At 40.2% G+C, this 27566-nt stretch overlaps 1 long non-coding RNA gene across 1 annotated transcript in view; it reads left to right on the forward strand.

Annotated features, from left to right (window-relative positions):
* Nucleotides 1–2005: 2005 nt before the first annotated feature.
* Nucleotides 2006–27566, forward strand: part of LOC118498777 — a 56433-nt gene continuing 30872 nt past the window's right edge. The window contains exons 1-2 of the long non-coding RNA XR_004901233.1: nt 2006–2379; nt 7683–7885. This is a non-coding gene — a long non-coding RNA (uncharacterized LOC118498777). The remainder of the gene's footprint in view (nt 2380–7682; nt 7886–27566) is intronic.

A 27566-nucleotide genomic window follows, 5' to 3' on the forward strand; every position in this document is an offset into this window, starting at 1 on the left:
TTTCAGGTTTTTTTCTGTAACTTTATTCTGCCACTCTTGATACAAAGACCGGTTTTCTTCAGCAGAGCAAGATGATTCTCTGTGACACCGGGACCTTATGCTCCTTCTTCATGTTTAGCAGGAGAAAAAGAGTATAAACCTTTCTCTCCCATTTGATTATGTCAAGTTAGGCCATAGACTCATTCTGGAACCAGTACCAGTTTCCTGGGTACTAATATGTTCAAGACTGGCTTAGGATAATCAGGGTTTCCCCAGGATAGAGAGGAGGGTGAGTGCTTAAATAAAATAAGACTTCTGATAAGAAAGAAGAAATGGTTGTTGGGAGGATAATCAGCAGTATCGATAATTACCTACTGTCTATTTGAATGTTTTAATAAAATCATTAAACACTATGCATTTTAAGATCTTAGAGGACCAAAAATATGGTGCGAATAATTGTTAAAATAACAAAAAAGCTTTACCTTAATAGGAAAAAATGTAGCGAAGCAGCCTCAGAAACACAGTTATTTAAATCAAGTTCAAAGATCTTAAATCACAGAAATGTGGTAATTTAATTTTCTCCCCTAAGCTAAAGGAAAATTTATGAGACCGGTATAATGTGGTATGCTATGGACTGTTGGAATCTGAACAAGTTTTCTTACTTGATTTTCACATTTTTGATATGTTTTTCTTCTCATTCCCACCTACCTCTTTTCTTTAAATTCCTATTAGGTTTTTTCTCTTTGCAAAATAATGGCATGTTAATAACATGGCAGACCTTGTTTTCTGTTTTTCTGTAAGGGCATTAGCAGTGTGTCTTTGAGGTGATTGACACTGGAGTCCAAGGAAAAGGATGTGTTTGAACGAGCGTGGTCTTACCTTCCCCATGATGGCCTGTCACTCTGGTAATTGCACAGTACAGACAAAAATGTATTTGTTATTTTGATAGATATTAACTTTGGGCTCAGATTGCAACTCTAATAAAAAATTCATGGGTCATTTTCTATTCTAGGGACAATGGTTCGAAGCTAAATAACACTACTTTGTAACAATTGCATACCTAAGACAAGCAAGACACTTTATATTTTCTTCCAAGTCCCCTATTTTCAGTAAACTACCATTTCATTTATCTCCCTAACAGCCTTAATTCAATGCTACAGAAGCAGAACACTTTCTATAATTTTTCTTTTAACTCACTCTTCTGGTAGATTCCTATTACAGCTAAGTTCAAAAGTGCAGTGAATTATTAAATTGCTACATTCTTTATTCGTTATTTGCATGAAATCATTGAGGGGAGGAAAAGGAATACCTCTGTGAAGTATGTCCTTATTTAGTTTTAAAACTACTGGTATTTGACAGCTGGCAAAGCTTACGTTGGAGCAGAAAACTATGCACTTTGGCACAATTTATATTTATTTTCAGAGCAGCAATGTAGTCCTAACTATCTTCCTGAAGAGAGTTTACTGAATTCACGGAAATAATCACACAACTCCAACTGTGGTCTATTACCTTCTTGACAGCGTGCGGGTGCTCTGGACTCTCCTCCCATAATCACTTCTAATGTGATACTCTCTTTGGCTTTCCCTCTTACCACTCTGCAATAGACAGGATTCCTACAATACTAAGAGAAGTTTTATCCGAGACCCTTCCTGTACTAATTTCCCAGTGTCAACTTGTGAGTGCACGCAGTAAGTGGAAGGGCTGCCCAGCATAGAATGCTGGAAAAGGCATCTGGCAGCAAAGTGTGCCCTGTCTTTAGCACCCCCAAGGGGAGCTCAAGCAGATTACCTGCTGGGCCTTAAAGACTCATTTCTCAGGTTTCCACAACAGGAGTAGGGGACTCATTAGCATCCTTGATGAGGACACTCCCACCCCAAAGGTATGCACATTCCATTCTGTTCCAGAATTCCTCTAGGTGCCTTGAGATCTGTGGTTTGGCTTCCTGAAGCCAAGTCTACAGGGCCCATAGCAGTGACCTCAACCTGGGGAGACTTTTGAAGTCAAATATCAATCTCTCATAACATTAGTAAAATTAGGAACAAGGCAGCGTTTGTACCTTTCTGAGGAGCTAAAAATTAGATTTCCAGTATTTTACATTGCTGGGTCATCATAACCATCAGAATGATTAGAGATTTACTATGAGATAATTATCAAAATGAGGAGTTGATCCATCTATTTCTAGGACTAACTTTCACTCAAATATTTAATTCTATAAGTTGTTTAGGCTAGTCCAGGAGAATGGAGAAACATCAGCAGGGTGAAAGAGCTATGATTCTTGTGGCTGACACTTGAGACTGGCTAGAAGTTTACCAAATGAATCTCCACCAATTCCCCGGTACACATTTCCCAGCTTTCTTTGCAGAGGGCATGCACTTGAATGTGCAGCAGTGAAATTTGGAGGTGAATGCTACATATAACTTCAAAGCTCGGCCCATGGAGTCTTCTCACATGCAGTCCTCTACATTCTTGTCTCATCGTTGACTCTCATTCCATTACTAGCTTAATGCAGAGAAGGGTGAATCCCTGGGAGATGGCGCTACCTTAGGATGACTGGAGGCTGCATCTCTAAACGGCTGCATGAAGCAGAGCCCCTTTCTGCCCTCATTTGATTGTGATGTGGTTTTGTTACAGCATTTAGCGCTTCTTAATACATCTCTTGAAGATGACTTATTTATTAAAAAGTCAGGGGACCTGACTTTTTCAACATTATATTTTGTATGAGCCCCAACCCGAGGGCTTGAGTCTCATGGAAACCTACTTCCGGAATCCAGAGCTATGTGGGTACATTCCCCTAACCGCTGTGGCAGACTCACCAGTGGATTATTTGCAGTAGAGACAGTTGAATCTTCTGGGAGAGAATTTATCCCCAGGGACAGAGATCCAGGGAGATAAACTTGGTATAACAACAAAGCAGTAGTTGTATGAGGAAAGTCGTTGCTAAGAATATGGCTTGTTTGTTCTGGCATTCATCCCTGGCCTGGTTCCATCTGCCTTGATTGTAGAAGTGAGAGAGAGAGGCTCGGTAATGAAAACTGAAGAAGTTGTGTAATCTATGTTTCTTTGCTCTGTGTGTGTAAAAACCACAATATTTATTTTCCAAAATGAGGTAAGTTTGTCTCAGTTTTTATTCATCAGGCTCTGTAGTATATTCAGACTTGATCGCATTTGGGAGGTTGTCCACCCTCCTCCTTTTTGGAAACCAAGGGGTTTTCCCAACCTGGAAGACCGGGGTGGAGATCCTCTGACCTTCAGTCCATCACTGTCTCTTCTGAGATGTTCATTGCTGAAGTCCTCCTCTTTTATTAGGAAATGGATGACTCTGTGCTTTGGGTAGGAAGATTTCTAAGTGGTCAGGTCTCAAGCTACAAATCTCATTTCTGGAGAACACTGTCATTACCGACTTCTAACTCAAGCAAGCTACTCTAGGGATTGGGGTACTCCTTCTTTTTAGCTCAGAGCATCACCTTCTATTCCTCTTCCTGATTTACTCTATTGTATCTTTGTGGATTTAAAATCAAAGAAGTTGTGCTCTCTCTGTAAGTTATGAAAGGAGGAGAAGTTAGACTTTAAAGACAAAAAATGCTGGCATCTTCCATCTGAGATGACAGTAAGGGAAGGAGGAGGTTTTTATTTTTTTGTAAGTGAACATCATCAGAAACAAAACAAAATGCTAAAAGCAAAGACAGATAAAAAAGAAAGCAAAAGAAGAAACAATAGCAAATAAGTTTTTCTTAAAATGCAAACAAGTCACTTTTTCTTCTTGATAGTACATTCTGTTACAACTATTTTCGATAAAATGCCTGATATTTGGGGGTAGAATATAAATCCTTTAGTATCTACCTGAGAGTATCAAAGAAATGGAGCTACGTTCTCCCCAGTTTGTGTCTACAGCAGGGTTTTCAGACATATGTGAATTATATTTAGAGTGCAAATGTATCCATTGGATGGTGGCAGTTCTGGATCCCGCCTTAGCTCCATTTTAGTTGTTTCTAGGCTGTACATGTTGATTCAACCCTTTCTCAAATTCAGTGAATCATTTTATAAACATATCCCTTTCCTGAAATATTTGGAAATAGTCATGTCATTGCCCACACTGTGAACTCTGGCAGCTTTCGCTCTTGCTGCTTTGGCAGCCCTGAGATCGTTGTGTGAATGAGCCCAGGCTGGTGGATGAGAGGCCACGTGGAACAAAACTAAGGATTGGTGGCAAACAGCCTCCAACCGTCACGGGCGTGAGGCCATCCTACATCATCTGGCTGCCAGCAAGCTTGCCACCTGACCCCGGATACATGAGAGAGCTGAGTAGAATCAGCTGATCTGGCTAAACAGTCATTCTTTTAAACTTCCACATTTTGGGATGGTTCGTGATGCAGTACAAACTAACTGATGCATGATTAAAATCATGAAGATAGAAAATCTGTACAGACCTATAACTACTAAGGAGATTGAATCAGTAATCAAATACCTCCCAACAAAGAAAAGCTCAAGACTAGATTGCTTCACTGGTGAATTCTATTTGAATATTTAAAGAAGAATCAACACTAAGTCTTCTCAAACACTTTCACAATATTAAAGAAGAGGGGCCACTTCCAAACTCATTTTACGAGGCCCACATTTCCCTGATACCAAAGCTGGACAAAGGCACTATAAAAAAAGAAAATTATAGGCCAATATATATTTCTGATGCAAAATCCCTGGTGCAAAAATTCTTAACAAAATACTACCAAACTGAATTCAACTACCCAGTTAAAAGGATCATACAACATGACCGAGGGGGATTTAGCCCTAGGATGCAAGAGTGGATCAACATATGCAAATTAATACATGTGATATACCTCATTAACAGTACAAAAGGAACCCCCCCCCCCAAAATCTTCCTGAGGCAGAAACAAAACCTTTGACAAAAAATAAAATTAAACAAGCTGGACATTGCCTTTCCTTTGCTTAAAACCCAAAAGTGCTTTCTACTAGTGCTGTACACAAGACCTTAAAGATTTGGTCCTTTCTCCTTACTCTAGGCTTATCTCTGATCAGTGTCTACTTCACAGTTTCCCTCTAGCCATGTGGAAACCCTTTAATTCTCTGTGTGCACCATGCTCCTCATTCCCGTCCCTTTGCTCTTCCTCTACCTCTTTTTCACACAGGTACATTCTACTCGCCCTTCCAATCACAGGTCAGATTCTGCCTCCTCCAGGAAGCCTGATGGGTTGACTGCTTCTCTCTATATTCTCCTGATTCAAATCCCTATCACTGTACTTAAGACTTTCTTTCTTTTTTTTTTAAAGATTTTATTTATTTATTTTTACAGAGGGAAGGGGGGGAGACAGAGAGAGAGAAAGACAGACAGACAGACAGACAGACATCCATGTGCAGTTGCTGGGGGTTCTGGCCTGCAACCCAGGAATGTACCCTGGCTGGGAATCGAACCTGGGGCACTTTGGTTCCCAGCCCGAGCTCAATCCACTGAGCTATGCCAGCCAGGGCAAGACTTTCTTTTAAAATATTTATGTTCATACCCCCTAGAGAGACTGAGGCAGATTTGTATCTAATTTTTCTTACAGCCCCATTACCTAGCAGGTTGCCTGCCTACTGAATAAACACATGCCCCATGTTTCAGGAATGTAAAACTGAATAAAACAGGGCAGAAAATGGTACCTAAAATTTGTAACTACCTTTTATATTGTAGAGGTCAATAATAAACACCTATTCATTTCTGTGTCTCTGAATTCTATTTCTCTCCTATTCAAAAAATGTTTTTTTCTAATTGATATGGACATTACTGATATAATCAAATTAGAGGCAAAAATAGATAATTTTCCCCACTCACCACAAGTGTAAACAATAATGTTTATATTAAAATGATAAAGAATGAAAGATGTGGGAGTAAAACTGGTGTCTTTCTTTTTCATAATCTTAATTGTGCTCACAATTAATGAGTTCACCTATGTTGACCTCCCAGACAAATTCTATAATCAGTTTGGAAGTTCATTCCTACTCACTCAGCAGGGAGACTTGTCAGCTTTTAATGTTTGTGAGCTGTGAATGCAAGTTTTGAATGAAAGTCTTTTGCTAACTTTGGGCGAAAGAGTGAGGCATTTGTGTGGCATGAGAGGAGGTCTGTGGAAGCCAGATGAAAAATACTAAACCGACGATGGGATTGTTAGGTCTCTTGAAAACAATACACTGAGTTTCATAGTTTTTTCTTTCTGGTGAGTGCTAAGGCAGGTAGGCGCCCTCTATTCTATTAATGAAAAAACAGTTGAGTATCAAAATTACCCGTTAATCCCTTTGATTCACTGTGCCTTGGAAATCACACGAACGATAACCTGTGAGCACATCAGCAGGAATGAAGGTGGGAAAGAAGATGCAGTCCAATGAAAACAAGAGAAATTAAAATCTCTCAAAATCACCACCCTCATATCATAGAACAATGAGTAAGGTAAACATGCAACACACGTACCTACTTTGTTCACAAAACTGCGGCTGAGCTGAGTCAGTGGATCTACAGAAAATGATATGAATATTCTGCTTGGGAATACAGTCTGAGAACAAAGAGAGGAAGTGATTTAGCAGATTTGCACATGAGCTACTCCGTCTTTGACTCCAAGCAAAGAAATGCAGCCTGAACTACCTGGAGATGCCACCAACTTCCATTTTAGACACCATTGGATAATTATTATGCCATACGAGTATTTCTGAAGTTTGCTTAGGATTTTGAGTTTGTCTGTGGGGCTTCTGACATATGGCTTCTAGACAGTTATATCAGTAGTGATGTTAGAAATGCAGTTTTGAAAATGCTTGTCACAAGTGACGCTGTACTAGGGACTGGGGTAAAAGTGACAGTCATACTCTGTGTCCTGCTTACAGATAGGGCAGTGCTTGTTTGAATAAAGCACAGACAATTGAATGAAATGATGGAACCAAAGTGAGATTGGGCAGCAGGATGAGACGTTATCACTCATGTGAAATTGTCTTCTCCTCTGAAATATAGATTTAACTTAGGAGAAAAATGTACTTCTTTTTTATTTTTTTCCTGAGTTTTTCTGAACTTGAACAGGTTCCACTTGCCAAACTACAGCGTTTGGGTGTAAGGGGGAATAGGTGGAGGAGGTGGCAGCTGGCTAGTTGCAATCAGACAGCCACAACCTTAATGTTATGAAATAGAAGCAAAAGCAAGAGTATAATCTGGTGGCTCAAAGGAAAGCCAAGTTCCACAGCGTTACATAGAAAGTGGCATGATGTTTGTTTCTGTCCAGCGCTCAGACACCAGTGAAAAAATTGCCAGCTGCAACAGGGGACAAAAGAGAACCTCTGCACTATGCAGAGAAACATGGGGTGGGCATGTGTGGAAAACTGTCCACATGTGGCCCGTAGCTAAAGAGTCATGTCTGGCATCAAGCAAGCAAAACAAGAAGTCCTCGGAAAAAGTGCTAAAGAGTTAAACAGTGAGCCAGCATTAGTGGAGTACTGGTATTTTAGAGATCTTGAGTGAAGGAACTACAGCCCGTGTGGACACATGGGGACAATAACAGTGTGGATAAGGGTCTCCACTATTTTCTTTGATGGAACTAGCCCTTTAGGAAAGAAATGCGACATGGTGGTCTGGCTGCACCGTCTAATATGGTAGCCATTAGGCACACGTGGCTTTTTAAATTTAATTTAAATTAATTAAAACTAGGTAATATAAAAATTCTCTTCCTCAGGCACATTCACAACATTTCAAGGACTCAATCACCACACATGCCCTGGGGCTGCAGAAGTAAACAGCACAGACCGACCAGGTCCATTATGGTGGGGGGGTTCTATCAGTTGGCATTGGAAGAGCATCGTCTTTGGAGGCTGAGGCTGAAGCCCAAATGTGCAGCTTGGCAATGGTGCGCCTCTGTCTCTTCATGTTTAAAATAAGGTAAGGCAACACTACCTGTCTCCTAGAGCTGTCAGGAACTAAATGAATGAGTTTTTTTTTTAATTTTTATTTTTTATTGATTTTTATTTATTTATTTTTAGAGAGGGAAGGGAGGGAGAAAGAGAGAGAGAGAGAGAAACATCAATGTGCAGTTGCTGGGGGTCATGGCCTGCAACCCAGGCATGTGCCCTGACTGGGAATCGAACCTGCAACACTTTGGTTCACAGCCTGCGCTCAATCCACTGAGTTACGCCAGCCAGGGCTCAAGCTTTTTTTTTTAATTAGTAAATTGTGTAGAGCTATTCCCAACACAGAGTAGGTGCAAAGCAGTACTTTTTAAATGAATGGAGGTCTACTGCAGTATTCTGTAGTTTGTATAGATTTATGCTTATATTACATAAATGATGGCTAACATTAGTTGCACACTTACTGCTTGTGGACCAAGTGCTTTGCCCGCTTTGTTTGGTTTAAATGCCATAAAAATCTCAAAAGGAGGAATCTATTATTAGTGCTTGATGAGAACACTGAGCCCAAAGGTCACTCAGCTAAGAGATGATTTTGAACTTGGTTGACTTTGAACTGCTAGAGAATTTTCCAGTGTGATGAGCTAGCAGACTGCAAAGTCTATGCTATATTGTTTTTTGTCCTGTAAACTAAAAACAATACATGTTTCTTCTGGCTTTAACTTTCAGTTAAAGAATGACCAGAAATAATTTATGTGATAACAGCTAACCATCACACAATAGCTACTATGTGCCACATACTGACCTGGGAACTTTATATTCACTAAATTAATTTAATTATCATAATAATTCTATGACATAGGTACCATCACCATCCCATTATAGATGAATAAATTGAGGGTCTGAGAGGTTCACTATATTGCTTAAATTCACATAGCTTGTTAGTTGTACAATTAACCCTTTGCGATTGGAATTCAATTTTAATGCCCTTTTTTCATAACCCCATGCTTACGGCACAGGGGCCTGGTATTGAGTACAAGAGCACAAAGGCCGTTGACCCATGGGACGCTGCCTGACCACTGCTGAATAGCTCCTGGCACTCAGAATGGACAAAGCCAAGTAGTTTCACTTAGTAGCTGGTGAACTACTTAAATAGGCTATTTCAGTCCTGCCTGATGTGCGTGCATATCCTGTCTCGCCCTTTCCTTGGGGAAAATAGGGAGAAAAGTACATACATGGAAATGTACCATTAGTTGCTGCACCAAGTTGGCAAGCCCTGGGGATCTCAGCCTCGCAGGAGACGCATTTCCCTGCTGGCAAAGGGGCCCGTGTTTCTCCAGCTCAGACACTCAGGATCCCCTCCCTGCCACACCCCTGCACACATCCCAGCTTCCCCACACCCCAACCCCGCATCGATCAACTGGATCCCTGTGAGAAAAGGAAAAATGATGGATGTGGAAGTCAAATCTAAGGAAAGACCGATTCTCTGCTTGTAACTATTAAAATAATTTTCAATGAGATAGAGCGTTCTGAGTCAGAGGATATGACATCCTCATTTGCATGATTCAGAAGGGCAGTGACGCCACAGGCAGTGCTTGAGAAGGAGTTCCCGGTCGGTCGGGGAAACACTGAACAATTGAACGGGCACTGGAGCTGGCACTGAATGAACTCTGTTAGGTAATCGCAGCCTGTCCCACTGGCCCCAGCACGGGAATGTGGTGGCTCTCAGAACTTCACAGCAGGCGGTTCCTGTTACCTCCCCAACGTTTTCCTGGAGAAGGGGGTGACAGCACAGGCGTTTGTGACAGGGACAGAAGTCGCTGGGTCTCTTACCCAGAACTTCTAGTGCTTAGTACAGACATCACTTGCTGGAAAGGCTCAGAGAATATCGTATCGGGATGGGAATTTGGAACTTGGTAGCCATGTGGAGGACAAAAATCTTTAGGGCATCTTAGGAACTCCTGGGAAGCTGCACAAAGAGGCTTCTTTGTCTTCTGAGAGAACAGCCCACAGATTACATTATATCCTCAAAGGGGCCTCTGGTCTCTAAAAGATGAGAACCTCGTTCCTGATAATTACACAGTTAAGAGATCACAACAAAACCTTTATTACATATTATATATAGTAAACTAGAATTTTAGGAGTCGAAATGCTAATTCAGTAGCAGGGTCCTTTGCAAACAGAGTCTTCATCTTTCTATTAAAAACCCTCTCAAAGGTCTTATGTGTGGGTATATTTAAACCCATGGCAATGTAACCAGACTGTCAAACTATAGGTAACCAATAACAGCCCATTTAGGAGACTGCCTGTTTCCTCCCCTCTCTTCCGTGCACATCTTGCCATGATTTTGAGGAGAATTTCTTTGTGTGCTTTTAGAGTAATACATTCTACCTAAATAGGAGTTTAAAGTCTCAGATACGGATTTTCAACAGTAAGTGATATCCTTTATAGATAAGACAGTGAGTGTCCTGGCTTGTGGGGAGAGCCCAGGTACTCTCACCTGCTCTGCGTGCCTGTGTACAGTGGTGCCAGGCGGCCTTTCGGTGATTCAGGGTTGAGTTCCTAGCCTCTATAGAGACCAGTCTCTCTCTCCGTGTATGTGGGGGTCAGAACTTGCTTCCTAGCAGGTCACCTTGATAGCAATGCCGGTCCCCATAATCCCACCCAATGCACGAGCACATCATGGTTAGCGTTAGGTTGCGGGTGTTAGAGTGATGTCATGGATTGCCAAAAATGGGTCAAATCAAATGTCAGTCAATCATGGTAGGAGCCATCCAGTGGGACTCCAGTTGAAATTTTCTCTTGCGATGTATTGACAATGGAAATAAACCACCTGCAGCAAGAGAAAATCTGTTAAAAGTGCGTCCACTTTTCTTCCTCATCCTCTGCGTCTTTCTTAGGATGATTCACCAAAGAGTTATTTATTGCCAATAAATTACTGATTTTGGCTTTGTTAGCTACTGTCACTGGCTAACCCCAAACCGTACAGTAAGAATTGAAGGAGAGAGAAGATGGTGTCTTGTTGAAGTTTTCTATAAATATAATTTCCTTCCCTCTAACCCAAAAGTTACAAGGGCCGATAGTTTAATTTCTATATTACTGTGGGGACAGAAAAAGAAAATTGGTCCCGTTGATGTCAATACCAGAAAGTGAAAATGCGTTGTTACCGCTCACCTAAAACTTCTTTCTGCTAAACAGAAACTTTAGGCCAGAAATAGCTGGAAAAAATAAAAAAAACAAAAAAACTTATGCTATTATGGAGAATGATTGGTTAATAAACTCTTCTGCTTAACAGAAGGTATTCAATTTTCAACCAGATTTAAAAATTAGATTAGAATATGAGAATATCCAGTTTCAACTACAATTTTGACAGCACACCAAAACCCTTTTTTTTTGCTATTTATCAAAAATTTCACAGGACATCATGAAGATCTCACTCAGAGCCTCCCCACTCAGATTGTTTGTCACACATTCAGACATTTGGTTCCACCCCAGACGTACTGGACCAGAGTCTGCATTTTAATGACTCTCAGGGAGTTTTATGCAGGTTCAAGTTTGAGAAGCCCTGGTTTAGGATAGTATTTCCTAATCTTAGATAATTATCTTAGTTATCTGTCCATGGAACTTTTAAGCAATATTGTAGAGATTCTATTCATGAGTCTCCATTTAGTTCTCTTTCTGGTGTGCCAAACTGCCTCTTAGCTTTAGTGAAGCGTTCTGACGGGTGACTACAGCGACCAAGCCTCCTGCTCTTGGCCTCCAGCCCATTCTCTAGAATCTGAAAGCATTTCTGCACCTGCCACTCGTATACACTTACCAGGTCTGTGTGTTCGATCCCGAACCTGCTAATGGCACAGTGCAAATAATGCAAACTAACAAACTATGAGTGTGATGAGAGTGGTTCTGTTTATTCTTGTCTGTGAACAAGGAAACTGTGACAGGAAGAATGGTAAAAGTCTAAGAGCTCATGTTCCGGTTTCTTTACAAATGTCTTTAAGTCCTTGTTCTATTTCAAGGAAACTAAAACTGGAAATTGTATACCTGCCACGTGGGTGTGAAATGTGTAAGAAAGATGGCTTTACTGTTCAATCAGTAGATGTATGTGAGAAGAAATTCTTCACATAAAAAGCGTGTAAAGAAATTCTTTACAAAAATGCATATGTTTATATGTTTTAGCCTCATATAAACTGTTGCAAAGATGTGCATATGCCGCACTTATGTTCTGATTTCTTGCTTTCTGCCACTTTTGTGTTGAACAAATAGAATCCCAGTTATAACTTGGTCGGCTAAGGGGACTTTCACTACGCACATTCCTGGATCTTGTCCCAGACCACTGACTGAGGGTGGGGCTTGGAATATGTATTTTTTATGAAGATCTGGCAATCAGGTTGGGAAATTAGTGGCTTAGAGAATCCTCACTGACCAACAGTTGTAGGAAAAATTCCACAGGTTTAGATATTTTAAAAAACGTTACTAACACATTTGCTAAAGAATTTCCAGAACTTTTATAACAAAAAAAGCCTCAGCTGATTCCACAGATAACATTTTGGACATTGTCTGCATTTCCTGGTGTGATGTTTTTGAAGTTTTCCTGGGCCCGGACCAGCTGGCCTCTCTGAAACAGTTCGTCTATAAACCAGGAAAAGAAAGAGCCAGGTTTATGGTCGGAATTGCCCAATGTCAGTTTCAGAGTACTGAAATCCTCTGTGCTCTCGTTCACTGACGTTGGTCAGAGTGGCACACGCATTTTCTTCGGAGAGATTCGTTACTTTCTAGTGGCTGTTTTCTTAGTCACTAGTAATCTGACACAGAGACCAGGAACAGGCGATTTTAAGGAGACTGATTCTCACTGACCAGTGGACTATGTTTGTTCTTTGACCCCCTGATCTGGTTTATCTGTTCACTCTATGCCTTCCAGACTCCCGAGGAAACCTAGATGCTGTAGGTCGTTGCTTTATAGAAAGCTTAACACCCTTCAAATGATAGGAAGGATGGTACATGAGATTTTTACCTGCTTCTCAAATTAGAGACGGCAGCTACAGTCATGTCTTGTTTTGAAGGCTTGAAGAATGCAGGTTTCAAATAGGATGTTTCACATGAGCTGTCATCTGGTCCTGTCACCAGCCTGCAGTCAGCTCTCATGGCTGCTCTGCGTGGCTCACGCAGCTGGCTCTCAGATACTCACCCAGTGTCCACAAGCACATTCGCTTACTTGAGGACCATTACTTTGGAAATTCACATTCCGTCTACTCCAGATGAGAAAGACCATGACTTATTTTGATTTTCAGGGCCCAGGGTGAAATGTCTGCTTGACACTGAGGTGATGACTTGACAATAAGGGACCTAGGTACACTTAATTATAGCATACAACAGCACCACAGGGACTTCCGCTCTGGTTCCAGAATCTAGCTGTATGGCTGTAGTTACTACCACCTCCTACCCTCTGTTACCAGCGAGATGTTAGAGAAAGAGACAGCCCAAATCTGAGCATGTTAAATGCCAAATATCTCTGAGGAGTGAACCACTGAGACTTTGAGGTCAGTTCTATGGTCTTTGACATTGGCCAGCATGTCCTAGATTTGCCTGATGTTGAAAGTCATTGTGCATGAGGTGGGGTGAGGGAGTGCTGTACTTAAAAAACATAGATCCCAGGCCTCCTTTCCAGAGATTTCCACTAGCTAGCTTTGCTGGGGGAGGGGGCAAGGGATTCTTAGGAACAGGCAAGTTTGGAAAACCCTGCTTTACTGTATCAGGATTCATTTCACTCTGATGTCCTGTGAATAACTCCTGTTCAGTGAATGGTGATTAGTGCTGGTGGTGAACACATTTCCCATTGAAGTACAAGGGTGAAGCATGCTAAGTATTCCTTTTCATTCCAAAGTGTCAGTATGGTATATGATATATGATGTTCCCTTGTTCTAACCAGCAGGACTGTTCAAGAAGACTGTTCTGCAGAAATATGGTTCATCTGGACTCATTAGAATGTTAGAAAATCCCAAATTGTCTTGTTTATGATAATGTAGTAACAATAAGCAGTTCTTAACTAACAATAGCTGCAAGATCAATTAACATCAGTCTTGAAACTGTGAAACAAAAACACTATATTTGGGGTATGTTTTATTTTTTAATTTTTACTTATTTATATATATATTTTTATTGAGGCAAAATTTATAAACTATATATTCACTTATTTTTTAAAAAATACATAATCATTATTACATTCTTTCCGTTACCATTAATCCCCTTATACACCCCTACCCCAGCAGTCAACAACCTGTTGTCCATGCCCATGAGTCCTTTTTCTTTTTTGCTCAGTCCCTCCACCCTCTAACCTCCTCCCTGCCTAGCTGTCATCTGCTCTCCATCTATGGGCCTGTCTCTGTTTTGCTTTTTAGTTCAGTTTGTTCATTAGATTCCACATGTGAGTGAAGTCATATGGCATTTGTCTTTCTCTGACTGGGTTATTTCACTTAGCATAATGTTCTCCAGGTCCATCCATACTGTTGCAAGAGGTATAATTTTCTTTTTTTATGGCCGAGTAGAATTCCACTGTGTAAATGTCCCACAGATGTTTTATCCACTCATCTATTGATGGACACTTGGGCTGCTTCCATATCTTGGCAATTGTAAATAATGCTGCAATGAACATAGGAGTGCTCATGTTCTTTCTAATTAGTGTTTTGGTTTTTTTCAGATATATTCCCAGAAGTAGGATTGCTGGGTTAAAAGGCAGATCCATTTTTAATTGTTTGAGGATCTTCATACTCCTTTCCATAGTGGCCGCACCAGTCTGCATTCCCACCAACAGTGCAAAAGTGTTCTCCTTTCTCCACGTCCTTGCCAGCACTTTTGTTTTTTGCTTTATTGCTGACAGTCATTCTGACAGGTGTGAAATGGCATCTCATTGTGGTTTTTATTTGCATTCCTCTGATGATTAGTGATGTTGAGCATCTTTTCATATGTCTATTGGCCATCTGCATGTCCTCTTTGGAGAAATGTCTCTTCAGGTCATTTGCCCATGTTTTAATTGGGTTATTTGTTTTTTTGGTGTTGAATTTTGTAAGTACTTTATAAATGTTGGATATTAACCCCTTATCAGATGTATTGGTGGATATGTTCTCCCATTCTGTGGGTTGTTTTTCTATTTTGTTGAAGATTTCCTTTGCTGTGCAAAGAAGCACAGCATTAGTTTGATGAAGTCCTATTTGTTTACTTTTTTTTGTTTTCCTTGCCTGGGGAGATATATATAATAAAAATTTCCATGAGCAATGTTTGAGATTTTGCTGCCTATGTTTTCTTTTAGAATTTTTATGGTTTAGTTCTAAACCATTTTTATGGTTTTAGTTCTAACATTTAAGGCTTTAGTCCATTTTGAATTTATTCTTCTGTGTGGTGTAAGAAGGTGATCTAGGTTCATTTTTCTGCATGTATCTGTCCAGTTTTCCCAACACCATTTATTGAATAAACTATCTTTAGTTCGTTGTGCTTCCTTCCTCTGTTGAATATTAATTGATTATAAAGGTGTGGGTTTATTTCTGGGTTCTCTATTCTGTTCCATTGGTTCTCATTTCTCATCTCTTGTTGCCTGATAGCCAGTTCTTAAAACCATAATTTCATGTATTTTTCCTGTTGTTGATGGTTTCAGTTGGGAGGACAAATTGGTCTCTTTGGTCTATCTTGGCTGGAAGTGGAAATCTCTTAATTGCTTTTTCATGTTGCTTTTGACATTTGAGTTATTTAAAAATAACTCTGAAGCTATTTACATGTTTAATTCTAATTATAAATAGTAATAATAACAATACCTTGAATTTCATAGCGTTTTAAATTTTGTGATATTTTCAGTCTTCTTAAAAACTTCAGTAATTATGGTGTAATTATAGTTATTTCACAAATAAGGCAATAGAAAAAAACCTCTTTGAATTCTAGTTTTCTCATAAGCAAATCAAATGGCTTGAACTGGAATATCTTTAGAGTTCTTACATGTTATAATCTTTTCAAAAATCTTCCAGAAGTATATGTTTATTACTGGGCTTGTTTTAAGATGAGTCCCACAATGATCTGTTAAGAGCCACTCTTTTTAGAAAAATTTTGAATTTTTTCCCCTGAAATAAGCCTTATTCTTGAAACAAGATAGCTCTATAGAAGAACTTATGTTTATTTGTTTTTCAATCTAATTAATTCCTCATTTTTTTTTCTACTGATGTGTAGCCAGAGCTCAGGGGTTATGTCGCTCTTCCTCAGCCAATTTCATTAAGTTGGGGGAGGGGCTTAGCAAGTTGACTGGTAAAAGGCTAAGGCCCATTTTAATAAGACACCTAAAATATGGTAAATACAAAAGTCTATTTACCTAGTAGACAAAAGTGGTTAGGCCCTGCCTTTTCCCCCCAGTTCAGCTGAACCCAGGCATGTATGGGTTTATTGTGCTTGGTGGAGGAGGAGCCCATGCCTGCAACAGTGTGTGCTCGATAGCTGGTTTCTCTGGTGTTTGGTGCGGTCACACTCGGTCATGGGCCAGTGTGAGTGACCAGGTGCAGACAGCCCATGCACTCCATTGTTTGTTGGGCTGGTGAAATAACTCACTTTCTGCCTTGGGTCCCTGGTTAGTGCTCTTAACCCATACTGGGCCCTGCTCCTACTTTAGTCCTTTGAGCTGGGGGCTTGATATTCTTCTCAACTCTCTCCAGAGACCTTCTCTGGGGTCTCTAGATCCCAAAGAATCATAGTCATTTGTTAGGAGACAAACAAAATATGACGGTGAGTTGAAACAGCGACAGCACCAGACATGTGGCTGTGAGCTTGGCTACCGCCTAGAAACCACAGTGTCCACCCTCTTATTAAATTGATATTCCCCTTGGACGTCAGCAGCAAACAGACCTCACGTCTCTGGATTATCCTTATTCTATTATTTTTGTTTGAGAGAATGATTGATTTAGAACTGTTTCAAATAGCGATTTTCATGCGTAAGATGATGCGCCATCTCATTGGACAGAAGAAGATACTCATCATGGCTTTCAAAATTCCTGTAGTTCACTTTAGCATAAACTCTCTCTGAAACCCTAGATAAAATGCTAATGTAACTTTTTCCCTGTACTTTTGGTTTCTCAAAGACTAACAATGAGAATTTGTTGTTTGGGTCCCTTTGGAAGAAGGATCACAAATTTTAGTGAATACAATTAAAAACATAAAATAGTCTTCTGATAAGACAATAAGTTTTTCCAAGTTTCACAGTCTTCTAGTTTTTCCTTATCATGATTCTGAAAATGCAGGCATTCGCTTGGCGCTGCAAGTTGGCATTAGAGTTTTAAGAGACATTTCCTTAGATTTACCGAGACATATGGTGTTTATCTCAGATTATGCTTTGTGGGAATTGTAGTTCCTTAATGTTCTATTGATTTATGTGTTATTCTTGGTCCTTAGCAACCCAAACCAGAATTAAAACCATATTACTTTAATAGGAACATTAATTATTGTTGATAACAGAGAAGAAAGGAGAGCACCAAATCAATAGTTCTTTTATTCAGCTCTTTTGCAATGAAGATTGTCTGTCTACCCTGTGTTTTAAAGGACTCTAAGAGAAGATGTAATTAATAAAGAAAGGCAGGGATAAAATGAAGATTTTTATGGTTGGCAGTGTGTAGGAAAGAATAAGAGATCTTTTATTAGTTAATGTTATAGTGTCCTTGGGAGAAATACTAGTGGCTGGTAAAATGAATGTTTCACAAATGTACCATATTTTGCCATGGATAATGAGCAAATGTATAATGAGCAATTTTTGCCCAAATTTTTGAGGGAAAAATAAAGATGCACATTGCATGTGAGTAGTACTAATTCTGCATCTATATAAATGTTTTTAATTCTTTTATTTATGCTTATGCATTAAAAGTGTAACTCTGGAAATAATTACAATATCCACATGCAAAATAATAACCTGGAATATGATAATCAGTTTTGTTTCTCAATATAAGTAAATAAAAAATTGAATTAAACATTCAAATGAAAGATTTTTTTCCCTGAAAGTTGGGGCCAAAAATCGTGGGTGAGCATTATACACAGCAAGATATGGTAATCTGCTGCACTATCATGTGATTTGGTAAAAGTGAATTCAGTTTACAAAATTTGCTTTGATTTCTTTCAATTTCCTTATGACACCTTATGATATTTACTTTGTGAACTCTTAAAAATATGTAACCAGAAAATGACTTCTCATAAGGCATAACATTAGATGAGCTACCTCTAATCTTCACAAACTCTGATCTGAAACCAGTGTCTGAGCTCGCTGGGGCTGTCCTGTAAGGTACTACTTCCTGGGTGCTTTAAACAACAGAAGAGTGTTTTTTCACAGTACTGGAGGCCAGCAGTTTGAAATCAAGGTGTTGTCAGGGTGGGAAGGGTAAGAGAACACTTCTAGGGTGTTCGCCCCTGGCTTGTTGATGGTTGTGTCTTCCCAGTGCCCCCACGTCATCTTCTCTCTGGAGACGTCTATGCCTAAATTTCTCCTTCGTAGAAGGACATCAGTCATATTGTACTCGAGCCCACCTTAATACCTACATTTTAATTCAGTCACCTCTGTTAAGTCATTATCTCTCAAGGCAGTCTCAGGCCGATGTACTGGAGTCTAAGACTTCACATGAATTTTTTTTGAGAGGGACAATTGGGCTCATAACAACCAATGTACATGGAGTATCCTGTGATAAAGTCAGCTTATTATTTCATATAATGTCACACTGAGAATTTTAAGGACTACAATCTAATTTCTCACTGTTATACTGACAAGTGTTAAAAAGGCTCACTCGTCTCGGGTGAGATGTGTGCCAGTGTGTAGCCAAAAAGTCAAAGCACTGCCTGGAGGGCAAGCTTTCTTAAGCAACTGTGAGCATGAGTTATAGACAATGTTTACAAGATCACTGACAGGTGAAAAGCCAGCTTTTCCAATGATATGGGTTTAAATAGCAATTCTAAGGAAAAAGGAGATCAACCCAAAATATACAGTTCAAGGAGGTTTACCTGTGATTAACTGGTATTTAACCAGTGACTCTGACTTTGTTCTAATAATCAATTTGAAACAAGAATCCAAGTTGAGTTTTGACACAAATCTTTTATTTATACTAGAGAATGACTTGTACAGAAGTACAAAACAAGCTGTGAATTATGCGTCAACATATAAGCCATTAATCAAGGAGTGAGTGCACAGTATTTATAAGGAAAGAGGCCAGCAAATTCTTTTTGTCAGAAGTTCATGCAAAAAAGTTTTGTTTTTGTGGATATAGGGCTGTAAGTCATGAAAACCTTAACATTTTATTTTGAAAAGCGAGGTGGCCGAGAGACAGACTTATGAGGCATTTGAAATTCTCCAGTGACATTTCAAGTAAAACTAATTTTAATATGCCTATTGCTCTACTCACACTATAAAATTTAAATTCCTATCCTAATTTTGACGCCACTAAATTTTATTCTTCCTGTAATTCTTTTTATATTCAAGACACTCAAGAATTCCAAGTGACAGAATATCAAACATTGGTCAGGCTTTTTTATTTTGCCATTTCCAGGAATAGCCTACAATTTTAATTGAAGGCCTTTAGAAATATTATTTTGCCCAGGCACTGAGTAAGGAAGTGTCATGTAATGGTCCCTTAGGGTGACAAGAACCAACAGATTCTTTGGATTACAACAAAATGACTTCTGCCTGCCTCCATATGGCAATGGTGAACTGCTCTGCAGAGCAGAGAGAAATGCTTTAACCAGAATTGGCATATCCTAGAATTTATATCAGTGATTGGCCAATTAGAAGTCCAGGGGTTGACAGTTTTAGAATGTGAAATGAAGGCAGTGAGAGATTTGACACCCTTAAGGGTCTTCAGTGTAAAATCAGCACAGAATTACCTGTTTGTCACATGTCGTACAGGATCCCTCATTATTTGGTCCCCGTTTGCTTTTCCAGCCTCATTTTGTGCTTGTCTCCCTTCTTCCCTCTCTCTTCCAGCCCTGCTTGACTTGCTTCAGTTCCTCAGTGCTTAACTACTTCTTACCTTGGGAGCTTTGTACAAGCTATGCTTCAACCAGATTTTAGCATAAATGTAACCTTTCTTAGCAAGACTATTATTCCAGATCACCCAATTCAAATTAGCCACTGTCTGTCCTATCTCCTTGTTCTTCTCTGTGTGGCTCTGATGTTCATGTCACATTTGTTTATGTCTTACTAGCTAGTTGTCTGTGGTCACTTCATTGAATCTGAAGCCCTATGACAGCAAGAATTTATCCATCTTGTTATCACTGTACCTCCAGTGCCATCAAAAGTGCTTGGTCCATAGAGGGTCCTTATTTAATATTGTGGAATAAATGAAGAAGGAAGTCAATTTCACTGACTGCTGCACTGGTTACATATGATGCTGTATAGTTGGAGAGAGGCAAATTGGAATCCACCCAGAAATAAGACACAAATAACAAAGGAAATTTTAAAAAGTGCTACAGGAGGAACTGGTCATATTGAACGTAGAAACTTTTGAATGACTGGGAAATAGAAAAAGAAGTTGTAAGAACACAGTATTCAACTTGTTAAAAGCAGTACTTTCCTGATGCTTTTGAGCTGTCCCACAATGGGGGTATCCTGCATGGCCGTGAGTCGCGAAAGTTTTAGAGAGAATTTTGAAGGTAATAGAATTTAAAATCTCTACAATTTCTTACAAATCAAATATAGTATTATAAAATAACTTTTTGTACAAGACCCCTAAATTCTTCTCAAATTTAAAATGTGAGTGGAGAGCCTCATTTTCTAGAAAACAACTCAAAATACGGAACTAAGACGGATGAGATGGAATCGGCAATGTCTTCCTCAGCGGGGTGGTTCCCTTTGTGTTGCTTTAGTGAGTACTTTTCAGCAAGGTTCACCCCTGGTACTTGTGCATGTAAACCCTGCTTCAATGATTAAACAAATATTAGTCACAGGACTTTTAGTCATATCTGATGAGAACTGCCATTTTTAAAGTTCTCATGATATGAATGAGAGAAAGCTTGGTCCCAAAGGAAGAGGGAAGTTGTCTCTACCATTTCCTGATGCTTGTGTTGTTAGTACTGTCTTCAATCCCCAAGAATCTTCTTTAAAGCTACTTTCCCATGGTGTAAAGATTTGAGCAATCATGTCTGGATAATCCAATCCATTTGATCAATAAGCAATTTATTGAAAGCAATAAAACGAGTGACTCCTTATTATAAAATATTACTTCTGAAGATTTCATATGGTTTTAACATGATGTGTGGCACCCAAAACAGAGACCTAGTGAAGATGCTATTATTTTTACTTTATATATTAGTTTAGATTAATTTTTCTTTTTTTTCAGAGTGAGGGAAGAATATATTTCACAGTCATTATAAAAATACACACTTTTAATAATGGGGACAAATATGGTCCTTGCTTAAGACCAAATCATACAGCTGAAGTTGACTTTTCCTCCTGGACCTCACACTGGGCCAGTTCAATCATTTTCATCAGGGACTGCAGGCTAACCGAGGTCACAGGTGCAGGTGCACAAGAGACAGTCGTGGCTCAAAGGGACAACATGTGTTGTACTTACCAAAGGGAGAGTGAGGCTTTCCATATAAGTAAAATAATAAAATAAGCCAGGCGGTGAGGAACAAATACCATATGATCTCACCTTTAACCGGAACCTAATCAACAAAAGAAAAAAAGCAAGCAACATATAACCAGAGACATTGAAATTGAGAACAATCTGACAGTAGCCAGAAGGGAGGTGGGAGGGGATAGTGGGGGAAGGGTTTTCAGGGGCAGCTCTAAAGGACACATAGACAAAACCAAGGGGGGGGGAGGGTGGAACCAAGGGAGGGGGGTGGGTTTGGCTGGGGTAGCGGGAGTGGTGGGGGGTAAATGCAGACAACTGCAATTGAGCAACAATAAAATAATTTAAAAAAGAACTTAACATTACTTCTCTCATTCAATTTCATACATTTGCCAGGTGCTCCTTTTTGATATAAAAAAAACTACATACTTGTTACTTGTTCTTATATTTCAGCAGGTTACCTTATGCCTCCTGTCATTTATGTGTCCTGCTTTGGAGACCACTGCTCCAGCTCCTAGAAAGCAGACAGTATTAAAAAATAAGAACAATTGATAAACCTTTCCATTTCAAACCTAATGATAATGTATTAGTAAAGAAGACCCCAGCCTTGCAGAAGGCTGACAAATATGAGATTCTGTGTCAGATGGGTTGCAATTCTGGTGTCATCCCTCTGGTTCTCCCTGTACCAAATTCAAACAAGGGACCACATAAAAGCGCTTCTGCTCCAGGTTTTGAAATAACCACGAGGGCAAATAAAAATTACTTACACCATTTTTGGGGGGCACACACTTATTCATGAGCAGAGTTTTAGAGCTCAGTCCGCTCCTGTTGCCTACTGACTCTTCGGTGCTGTTGCTGGAGTGTTCATGGTCCTCAGAGCTATGACTCAGATTTCCCCTCTGCTGGTCCTGCCTTCTAAACTCATTGTCTGAGGCAGGGGGCAGGAGAGGGGAAGAGAGGGAGAGAAGGAGAAACAGGGAGAGAGGGAGAAGAGTAGGAAGGAGGACGGGGAGAAGGAGGGAGGAGATAAATATGACTCTAGTAAAATTTTGAAGCATGTACTTTTCATTCCTCCCTACGTACTAGTATCTTCCCTCTCCATTTTGGGAGATGAACTACAGACTTTTCTAATAATAAACTGAATGCTATCACTCTGGGTAGGAATTTAAACAGGCAAATAAGAAAGTCAGTTTTGAATGAAGAAGGGGAGAGGACTCCTTTATCACCCTTAAATCTCACCATGCCCTCTCCATGTTTAAGAAGGTCTGTCCCTGTAGACAGTGGGCAGCCTTCTGTGAAGGCTGGTGCAGCCACCGTGGAAAAAAGACTGGAGAGCCTTCAAAAAATTAAAAGTGGAACTGCTTTATGAACCACTGATAGGCAAGATATGTAAGCAACCCAAGTGCCCATCAATAGACAAGTGGACAAAAAAGTGGTGGTACATAATACACTGGAATATTACTTGGCCACAACAAAGATTGAAATCTTATCATTTATGACAGCATGGATGGACCTGGAGGGCCCATGCTAAGTGAAATAAGTGTCAAGTGACAAAAAAACTTACATATTTCTGCCTTCTCATACACAAAATGGGGAGAATAATATGTACCCCATTGTTTTGTGGTGAAATTAACAATAATGCCTGACATACAATAGGTGCTTGTATTAGGCTTTTCTAGAAAAAAACAGAAATAATAGATGATATTCATCTAGTATAAATATGAAGAAATGTATTGTAGGGAATTGGCTCATTTGATTACGAAGGCTGACAACTCCCAAGATCCGTCGCCTGCAATCTGGAGACCGAGGAGAGCCAACTGTGTAATTCCAGCTGAGAGATCAGCTGGCTACAGACCCAGAAGGAACTGATTTTCAGCTGGAGTCTGAAGGCCCCCCCCACCACCTCCCCCCGCCCATCAAAAAACTGGTCAAGGCAAACCAGGCTGTAAGAATTCCCCATTATGTGGGGGATAGTCTGACTTTTTGCTCTATTTGGGCCTCCAAGTGATGGGATGAGGCGCAACCACATTGGGGACGGCAGTTTGCTTTACTCTGTCCACCCACTCGACTGTCAAACTCATCCAAAAACACCCTCAGAGAAATACCCACAATAGTATTTGGCTAAATATCTGGGCACTTCATGGTCTAGTCAAGTTGACACATAAAATTAACCACCGTGGTGTTTTATAAGTGAAAACTTCTGTTAATAATAGTAATGAGAAATGTAGTTTATATTCTTTCCTGCTTCTGTTTAATATCCTGCTGAAATTTAAATCTCATTTTACTTTCAACTCAATCCATTTAAACAAAAAATACAAATATTAGTTATTTTATAGCTATTAATAATAAATGTTTTTATTACTAATAAAGTAGCTGCCTAAAGTCAAGAAAGCACTGGCTCTTGAAATAATGAAAATCATTAAAGTGGTGCACTATTTCTAAGTTTTTTTTTTTACTGACATATTCAATAGTTAAGAAAAAATATAACATGGCCGTCCGTACCGATCACAGGAGTGTAATTAGCCATGTAACTGTAATGCCTTAGAATCTAGGCATTTCCACGCCAGAACTTAAGGTCGCAATGCCTTCCAGGCTCCTTGTCCTTGCTGAGAATCTTGCACACCGGGTCATTTGTTGGGCAGTGTGGGTAAAATGGACATGTCTAACTTCATCCACTGTAGACATCTGCTGAATGAGAAGCGAAAGCTGTGACTCATTTGGAAGACGCCCATCTGTCTTTCCCGTACAGGGAGTGGTGAAAACTGCCACCACTGTCACAGGCAGGCACTTGAAGGGGACTGTTTCAAGGGCAAGAGACAAAATTTCGTCTTGTATGAAACCGCGTACCCTGGGAATATGGACACTCTGATTCTAATTGCAGACCTGGCACCAAAATCTCCACGGACCTTGAGCAGCCTCAATTTCCTCGTCAGAAAGCGAGTGATTGGGCAGGATAGCTTGCATGACTTCCAGCCACAGAATCCTTCAATCCTAAGGGCCGCCCGCGTTCACCTCTCCCTGTGGCAGGCAGTTGGCCTGCCCGGGCCGGCTGAGTGAACAGGGCTTGCGGTATTGACAAGCTCCCACAGGCCACCCGAAGGGCTCACCACCGTCCTCTGGGCAGACCTGCACTTTCAAGTGAACCAAGGGAAACCCGAGCCTGCCTTGAAGACACCCCTGCTGTCACCCTGTCCACAAGCCGAGAGGGAAAGACATTTCTGCAAGTGCAGACTCCAACCGAGCTGCCCGAAATGGAACACGACGGCCAGTGATACCACGGCGCTATTAGCTCATCCAGGGAACAAAGGGGAGAGAGAAGTAAAGCTTCCTTCCCTTGGGCTGTGCAGTCATGTAAGCATGAAGAAGGAAGTATGAAACGGAATCACTTCTCAAGAGAGACAATTAGCATTCTAGAGCCTTGAAAGGTTTTACCTAATTTTCCCCTTGCAACTTAAAACACGCAGATGCTCATATATGTCTCCTTAGGGAAAACATTTTAGAAGAGAAAAATTCATGGGGTGCCTCCTGGAACACAATATTGTCATTTGCTAAGTGTCACTAAGGGGTTGCCTAGGAAGTCCCTGTGACACTGTGGACTAAGAAAAGGGCGTCTTTAGCACTGGCTGGCATAGCTCAGTGGATTGAGCGTGGGCTGTGAACCAAAGTGTCGCAGGTTCGATTCCCAGTCAGGGTACATGCCTGGGTTGCAGGCCATGACCCCAGCAACCGCACATTGATGTTTCTCTCTCTCTCTCCCCGTCCCTCTCTAAAACTAAATAAAGAAAATCTTTAAAAAAGTCCACAATTCTCATAAAAAAGGGCGTCTATGTGGGTGCTTGAAAGCAAGACTAAGAAAAGTGATCTAGGTTGGGCTTCCCAGAAGTGGGCTTTGAGACAAGTATTGGGGGCAAATAATTTATTAGGGAAGCATTCCTAGGATAAGTCTGTAAGAGGGCAGGAGAGGCAGGACAGGATAGAGACAAAATTAGTCAACTGTAGAGGACAGCAGGGGAGTCCCCTGATTCTAAAGGGGGACTCTGGTGTGGGGTTAAATCTCAATTTGTCCACAGGGCAGTCATTGGCTAAGGGAGACCCTGGGCAAGGGAAGAAAACAGGCTCTAAAGATTTTGGGGTAGGGCTCACAGAGACAGTAAAAGGGATCCAGGACATCAGGGAGGAGCACTGAGTGACCTCTCAGGGCGCTCCTATCTCTGGTCAGATGTGCTCAGGAAGTCCCCCCCCACGAAGCACGGCTTCTTCCATGTGTAGTGGCCAAAAGGACAGTGGGATGAGCCCTAGTCATCCTTTTCCTTGAGATGATCCCCAGGCTATAACGGACATCGATGATCTCACTTCCACTACTCATTCAACATTCTCTCTCGCTGTCCACGGACTGGAGAGGCTTGCCTTCTAATATGACCTAGACCTTCGTAATGTGACCTAGACCTTCACCTCTGTAGTTGCCCGTTCACAGTGCAAGCTCAGCCTGGGAGCTCCAAGGGACGCCTGGTGGATAGCTAGGGGCAGAGTTTTAGAACGGTGTGCAATGGACCATTATTGTCTTTCAGGGCTAATACATAGGAATGCAATGTAAAATGCAGTGATTTTAAATCCCAAAATATTAATTTATTTATTTTGTATAATTTTCCAGTTTGTTGGCAGTTTTATTGACACATAAATTGTACATATTTAAGGTGTCCAACTGGATGTTTTGATGTACACTGTGAATTAGTAGCCACAATCCAGCTAATTAACAAACATACCTATCACCCTCACAAAATCACCCTTTTCTTTTTCTGTGTGATGAGAACACCTAAGATCTACTATCTTAGCAAATTTCAAGTATACAACACAATATTGGTAACTATAATCATATGGCTGAGTATTAGGTCTCCACAGGAATCACTCTAGCTTTCCTCCCTTTGCTTGTCTGTAACTTCCAGGCCAACACTGAGCAACTTGGCTTCCACGATCCACCGTCCCTTCCCTAACTGTTTAGCTTCAGCATACCACATATATAGTGGTTTCAGAACTGTTAAGCCTTCCCCCAGTGGGAGACAGCCGTACTAACTAGAGCACAACGCCCGTGCATTCTTTCTTTGTCTAAGAACTTATAGCCTCTACTCATTTCCAAATTTACTTAGGTTACTACCTTACCCCCCAGCCCTTTTGGTGAGGTTATTTCATATATTTGTAATTCAGTCAGATTGTTTTGTCATATCCTGGGATCCCTTGATCCCCCCTAGATTATATTTTTTAAGAATTTGCATACATTAAAATCCACTCTTTTTGTGCTGTATAGTGTGAAGTTTTCATAAATATGTGATGTCATACAGCCACCAAAAAAAAAGCTGCTGAACTTTGATGATTAAACACTTTCCTCTCCCCAGCAGCTTGGCAACCACTGATCTCATTAACAACTCTAGAGTTTGGCCTTTTCCAGAAGTTCACGTAAATGAAATCATTCTTTTCAGTCTGGTGTCTTTCACTTAGCAATATTCATTTAAGATGTTTTTGTATGACTTAATAACTTATTCCTTTTTACCACGGAATAGTATTCCATTGTATGGATATACTGTAGTTTGCTTATCCATTCACCTATGTCAAGGTGTTTTGGTTGCTTTTAATTTTGGTGATTATAAGTAACATCACTACAAACATTTATGTGCAGGCTTTATTTGAACATAGTTTTCACATCAGTCAGGCAAATATCTAAAAGTGATTGCTTGGTCATATGATAAGGCCATGTTTAACTTTGAAAGAAACTTCCAGACTCTGTCTTAAAGTGGTTGTACCATGTTTTATTCCTACCAACAATGTGTGTATTTCTGTTGTTCCATATCTTTGTCATTAATTGTTTTTTTTTTTGTATTTTGCTATTCTAACAAGTGAATAGTGGTATCTTATTGTTGCTTTAAGCCTGTCTGGTTTTGAATCCCTGGAGGGTTGACAGCTGTGTGCTCTTGGCCAAATTATACAACCTCTCTGGGCCTCTTCTTTAAATAGGGATAAAAATAATACCAATCTCTCAGGTGGTTGTTGGAACTCTATGGTTGGTGACACATGAAGAGTAGTTGGCACATATTAAGTGCTGAATAAACATTGTCTCCCTTAAGACTACAGAATGAGTTCACTGAGTGGAAATGT

Source organism: Phyllostomus discolor, chromosome 2, assembly GCF_004126475.2.
Source record: "Phyllostomus discolor isolate MPI-MPIP mPhyDis1 chromosome 2, mPhyDis1.pri.v3, whole genome shotgun sequence".
Taxonomy (NCBI): Eukaryota; Metazoa; Chordata; class Mammalia; order Chiroptera; family Phyllostomidae; genus Phyllostomus; species Phyllostomus discolor.